Source organism: Tachyglossus aculeatus, unplaced genomic scaffold (genome assembly GCF_015852505.1).
Source record: "Tachyglossus aculeatus isolate mTacAcu1 unplaced genomic scaffold, mTacAcu1.pri scaffold_162_arrow_ctg1, whole genome shotgun sequence".
NCBI classification, from domain to species: domain Eukaryota; kingdom Metazoa; phylum Chordata; class Mammalia; order Monotremata; family Tachyglossidae; genus Tachyglossus; species Tachyglossus aculeatus.
The window spans coordinates 197,789-204,630 of record NW_024044885.1 but is presented as its reverse complement, the minus strand read 5'-3'; positions in this window follow the sequence as shown (position 1 = coordinate 204,630).

Genomic DNA, 6,842 nt, shown 5'->3' with positions numbered 1-6,842 from the left:
TCTTGGGCAAGTCACGTAACTACTCTCTGCCTCAGTTATCTCATCTGTAAAATGGAGATTGAGACCATGAGCCCCACATGGGACAGATTCTATGTCCAACTTTGTACCAAGTACAGTGCTTAGTACAGTGCCTGGCATATAGTACGGGCTTGACAAATACCCTAAGTATTATTATTATTGGAATTGGAGATTCAGAGACTGAAAGAGGAGTTGAGGACCCTGAGAGGGAGGAAACCCAAACTGGGGCTTAATCCAACAACCTAAGATGCTCTGTGTTGCATCTCTGCCCCACTAGAGGCTTCATGCCCACCTTACCACCAGCCCTCCAAGGGAGGTGGAATGGAGAACTCGGTAGCTCATCAAGTGGTGGTCACTTGTCTATCTCCGCAGGTGAGGGTAGCAGTGACTAAAGAAGTAATTTTGGGTGTTGAGGGGTAGGGGAATGGAATGCCTTTATATGTTGGTTGGTAAAAGTAAGCAAGCAAAGGTGGAATATGCTTCTGCTGATCAGAAAAAGTTGCAGAAGACTTTGTTAGGACCCAAGATGTGATGGGTCTTGGTGGGGGGCAGTTTTGCACAAACAGCGAAAGAAGTGGAAAAGACATGGTTTGGGTTATATTCACTCATTCATTCAGTCAATCGTATTTATTGAGTGCTTATTGTGTGCAGACCACTTTATTAAGCAATTGGGAGAGTATAATACAATAAACAGACACACTTCCTGCCCACAATGAGTTTGCAGTCTAGATGGGGAAGACAGACATTAATATAAATAAATAAATTACAGATTTGTTTATAAGTCCTGCAGGGATGGGAAGGGGGAAGAACAAAGGGAACAAGTCAGGGAGATGCAAAAGAGAGTGGGAGAAGAGAAGGGGGGCCTTAACCAGGGAAGGCCTCCTGGAAGAGATGTGCCTTCAATAAGGCTTTGAAGTGGGGGAGAGTAATAGTCTGTTGGATTTGAGGAGGGCGGGGATTCCATTCTAGAGGCAGGACGTGAACAAGGGGTCGGTGGTGAGATAGGTGAGATCGAGGTACAGTGAGAAAGTTAGCATTAGAGGATCAAAGTGGGTAGGCTGGGTTGTATTAGGAGAGTAGTGAGGTGAGGTAGGAGGGGGTAAAGTGATTTAAAGCCAATGGTGACGAGTTTTTGTTTGATGTGGAAGTGTATGGGCAACCATTGGAGCTTTGCAGCATGGCTCAGTGGAAAGAGCATGGGCTTTGGAGTCAGAAGTCATGGGTTCAAATCCCAGTTCTGCCAGTAGTCAGCTGTGTGACTTAGGGCGAAGTCACAACTCCTCTGTGCCTCAGTTCCCTCATCTGTAAAATGGAGATTGAGACTGTGAGCCCCCCATGGGACAACCTGATCACCCTGTACCTCCCCAGCGCGTAGAACAGTGCTTTGCACATAGTAAGTGCTTAATAAATGCCGTCATTATTATTATTATTATTGTTATTATTATTATTATTAATGATGGCATTTGTTAAGCCACTACTATGTGTAAAGCACTGTTCTAAGCGCTGGGGGAATACAAGGTGATCAGGTTGTCGCATGTGGGGCTCACAATCTTAATCCCCATTTTACAGATGAGGTAACTGAGGCACAGAGAACTTAAGTGAATTGCCCAAAGTCACACAGCCGACAAGTGGCAGAGTCGGGATTAGAACCCATGATCTCTGACTCCAAAGCTCATGCTCTTTGCATTGACCCACGCTGCTTCTCCCTGCCCACAACATGCTTTCAACATTTTTGTAGAAAAATGATCTGGGCATCAAAGTGAAATATGGACTGAGTGCAGGAGTAGGGAGGATGAAACCACAAGCTAGGCAACTCAGGCCCTGGTGGACGGGATACATGTGTGGGCTTGAATGTTGGAGGACATTTGACCAGAGTCAGTTGATCATAACACCCTGCCCAGAAGAATGAAGTATTGGTTCATTGGACAGATCAGACTTGGGGTAATGCCTCATGTTTTACAATAACAGGCCCGGACCTATCAACAACCGCCACCTAGGAGCTGCTGCAACACACAAAATAGCGAACTGCTGGGAGGCCCAAGGGGGAGGCAGATAAAAAGTAATTGTCTCCAGTAAATAGGAGCCGGACAGAGATGAGATGACATGATGAGAATGCTACCTCCATGAGCTTAAAACCAGAATGTGACATGGGCCATGTTGAGGTGAACTGCGAACCAGCTAAGACTTGCACCGGTAGTCCACGCTGCCACTCTCAGCCATCACGGCCCCCTCAAGCCACCCGAAACTCCCCAAACTCCCCTGACTTGGGACCATCTTCACGAAATTGGGGGCAAAACAGTCAGACTGGAAGTTAAGTTCGGTGTGTGTGTGTGTGTGTGTGTGTGTGTGTGTGTGAGTGTGTGTGTGTGTGTGTGTGTGTGTGTGTGTGTTTCCTTCTTTAATCAGAATTGGAGTTGAATAAAGCTTTGCATTTCTGAATTTGTCACAGACTGCCCAGTCTCGGAAATTCCTGGTCATTATGTGGAGGTTGGTAAGCATAGTGGGCTTTCCCAGCTAAGGAGGAAGAGATGGTTTGAAACCCAAATAGCAGGGACTGGGACCTGTGACAGGTTGGAGTATTGGGGGGATTTGCTGGAAATGCAAGCCTAGGTACAAGAGTTATAGAATGCACTAACCAAATTTGTTAAGATGCAACTACAGGCTGTTGGGAGATGATGGTAGGATGTCAGATGGGCCTGAGGAAGCCAACATAACTTTTCCAAATAAAACTGAGCGTTCTGTCTGGGAACCACAATAGAGAGAAAGGGGGCCGCTATCAGTATGAGACCTGGAAATTGTGTCTGTTCCCTAGAGGCATACAGGACACATGATTTCACCAGGAATGACACATGTTTTAGGTGCGGTGCCAGACAAATGAGAGGGGTGAGGGTCCTCATGGAAAAGCAAGAGGAAAGATGGCAACAATGCACTCAACCCAGCCTATTTTATGAATGAGAACATTTGGCCCAGCACCCTCATGAAGCTGAACCACAGCAGCAGACCCTGGGTAGCTTGGAGTGCAGTAGCTAAGAGCCAGGATGAGGAGTTATTGATTGATCCTGTGTTATTGATTGATCCTGTGTCTGCCTATGATTTTCTAACTAGATAGAATGCAAAATTTGGGTCAGTGGGACATGGTATTTGGAAAGGGGCTTCAGTTGTGGTAATAATAATAATAATAATAATAATAATGATAATAATAATAATAATAATAATAATAGCATTTGTTAAGCGCTTACTATGTGTAAAGCACTGTTCTAAGCCCTGGAGAAGTTACAAGGTGATCAGGTTGCCCCACGGGGATCTCACAGTCTTAATCTCCATTTTACGGATGAGGGAACTGAGGCAAAGAGAAATTAAGTGACTTGCCCAAAGTCACACAGCTGACAATTGGTGGAGTCTGGATTTGAACCCATGCCCTCTGACCCCCAAGCCCGTGCTTTTTCCATTGAGCCACGCTGCTTCTCCTCAACCTCTAACCCCTTTGTAAAATGTCTTGTTGCTCTGGGGAATGGGCTGATTTGTGAGAAGACCTGGCTAGCCAATCCAACACATAAGTATTGAGCACCCCAACCATGTAGCAAACACTAATTGATTGGATGAACCTTACCTTGTGGGGTTGGGTTCCACTGATTGGGCAAGGGGAGAGATTGAGACTGCCTGCTGCATAGTGAATAGAGCACAGGCCCCTGGGAATCAGAAGGTCGTGGGTCATATTCCCAGCTCTGCCACTTGTCGGCTGTGTGATCTTGGGGTAATCATTTTACTTCTCTGGCCCTCAATTACCTCTTCTGTAAAATGGGGGTTGAGATTGTGAGCTCCATATGAGACAGGGGCCCTGTCCAACCCAATCTGCTTTTATTCACCCCAGAGCTTAGTATAGCACCTGTGGCACATGTAAGTGCTCACCAAATACCACAATTATTAATATGATTATTGTTATCATTATTAGCTGTTGAATCCATAATGACATGGAAGCATTGTGTGTTACCAGCCAGTTGGGGGGACATCAAAGCCTGGGCCAAGGGCAGCTTGGAAGCAGGACCGATATCCAAAGAACTAGGTGTGGGCTTCATAGAATGTCTGGCAGAAACAGATCTCCCCATTGTCCTTGTCCAGCAGGACTGGGCACTAGAGGAGGATTCCCCCAAGGGAGTTATGTACAAGGGTGGGATCTTGATAGGATCCACTGGGGCCCCTTATGTGCTATTGAAGGGGAAATTTTCCCTTGTTCATTGGCTACATAGAAGTGAAACTGAAGACCACCCACCACGGAAGATACAATCGCATGATTGGGGGAGGTGGCATGGCACAGTGGGCAGAAATGAAGTAGGCTAAGCAGTAGGTGAGCTGGTGTCTGGAAGTGCCTATCATGATCCTCGCTGTGATTCAGCAAAAGGGCTGGGTGGCAGGAGGGAATCCTTAGGCCCTGGGATTGGATTTAAATTGACCATATGGAGCCCCTGCCCCAGACACAGGTTGTGAAGCATTTCAAGCTGGTCATGGTAGTTGCATTTTACCTGAAGGATGAAGGCCTTCCTAATGCTGTGAGAAGATGACCCCTAACATGGCTGAGATTTGAGTGAAAGAAATATTTTGCCAGTGGAAGATCCTGTGGGTGATTGATTCTGACCTGAGCCTGCTTTCACTTGGGAAGTTGTGTAAATGTTAAGCAGAATTTTGAATATAGATTGGCAGTGCATGTGGCATACCATTCCCAGGCATCTGGACAAATGGAATGAACACAAAGAACCATCAAAGATAATTTTCAGGAACAATCAATCAATCAATCAATCAATCAATCAATCAATCATATTTATTGAGCGGCTTTGAGTTTGACAGACTGAGTCCCAACATTGCGACTGATTCTAGTGTTTCCTGGACTAGTTCTTCAACTGCTACTGACCCTTCCTGTCAGGACTGTGTTTGGATTGCCATTAAATCTTACAGTCAGTCTTTTCTCTGCATTATGGTACTATGCTGCAGTCACTTCAGCTTATAAATGACCCAGATCATCTAAAAAACCATGATACGTATTCTACAGCATGCTGCTCTCCCACCTGTCTAATCACTCATTATACTCCACCACAATAGGGACATGGTTGGCAGGGTTGGGTAAGTGTAAATAAGGCTGTCTTGATCCTTCCAGAAAAGGCACAGTGCTGTATTTACATGGAAAAAGTGCCAAAGAATAGTCGAGTTGGATTCAATTGTGTAGGTGACACAAGGGAAAAAAATGGATGGGGAGGTGAGAGATAAGTCAGGGAAAACGTCCTAAATGATATGAAATTTTAGAAGGGCTATGAAGATGGGGAGATCAGTGATCTGTCATGTAGGAAGGCAGAGGGAGTTCCAGGGAGGGTGTGAGGAAGGGGCCAGTGGCAAAAGAGAAGAGAGCAAAACATGATGAGTAGGTTGGTATTAGAGGAGCAAAGTGTGCAGATTGTATTGTAGTTAGGGAGGAATGAGTACAAATACGGAGTCGAAGTTCTTCACCTTAGCACTTCTGAAAACCAAACCACCCTTAGCACTACTGTATGTGTATCAGGTTACTTACTCTTTGTATTCGTTCATTCAATTATTTGCCTTCCAGCTTTCCTTCCCCTTGTGCCTTCTTTCTTCTCCTAAGTAGAAATAATTTATTTCTGTGCATCTCTCCCACTAGTCTCTAAGATCCTTGAGATCCAGGACTCTTTCTTTTACTGTATTGAACTCTTCCAAGTGCTTAGCTTATTCTGTTGGATTGTACTCATCCAAGCACTTAGTACATTACTCTGCATATAGTAAGCACTCAAAAATACCAATGACTGCTTGCTTGATTATCTCACTTCTCCACCTACAGTAAGTGCTGTTTCACTGATTAAAAGAAATTTTAAAGCAGATTTTTGGGCATTTCCTCCAAGGGTCCAATTTCAACTTCAGGATTTTCACGAGGGGATGGGGTACCCGAAATAAATTCCTGACAATGAACTCCAAATGGAGAACAGTGTGGTGGAAATCCATGTCCTCTGCTATCCTCCCACTCTTTCGTAGGTGGGCCATCATGAACAGTGGGCATCTTGAGGCTCAGACAACTTTCTTGGATCTCAGCAAGGCTCAGCATCCCTGTTGAGAAACCAACTACTTGCAGGTTTCTACATGGCAGCATGGTGCCTGCTCTAATCACTGGCAAAGCCTAGCAACATCTCATCCCCAACCATTGTGCTACTGTTGCCCACCCACCTCCTCCAACCAGCAACAATTCAAACATCCCCTCTGGGTATCAGTAGATTAAGTTGTTATTGCTGTCGTTCATTAAGTTGTAATTGATGTCATTTACCTCACCGACCTTACCATGACCCTTCAATCGCCCCAACTCGTTTCAGCCCATCCTATTCCTCTTCTCCCACCATTTCTCCTCTACCACCGAACTCCTCCCCTCCCCTTGGGCCCCCTCCACTCCTTTCCCCGAGCCCCATCCCTGTCCTCCTGTCCCAGCGCCACACCTCCTCCTCCTCCTCCTGCTCTGTCCCCCGTAAACTCACTCCCGTCCACACCCTCCCCAGCCTTCAAGCTGTCCTCTCCCCAACTACCCCCTCCACAGCTGCTGCCAAGTGTGGTCTGTTGAACCCCTACTCCATCATGGGGAAGCGTCCCTTCATTACTGACCTGTTCTTGTCCTGGTCACTATTCCTTCCTAACATCAATGAAATCTGGCTCTTCCCTGACGACATGGTCTCCCCTTCTGCTCTATCCAGAAGGGGACTTATATTCTCCCACTTCCCTAGAATCACAGGGAAAGGAGGAGGTCTTGACTTCCTTCGTGAGCCCCAATGCCATTTCTC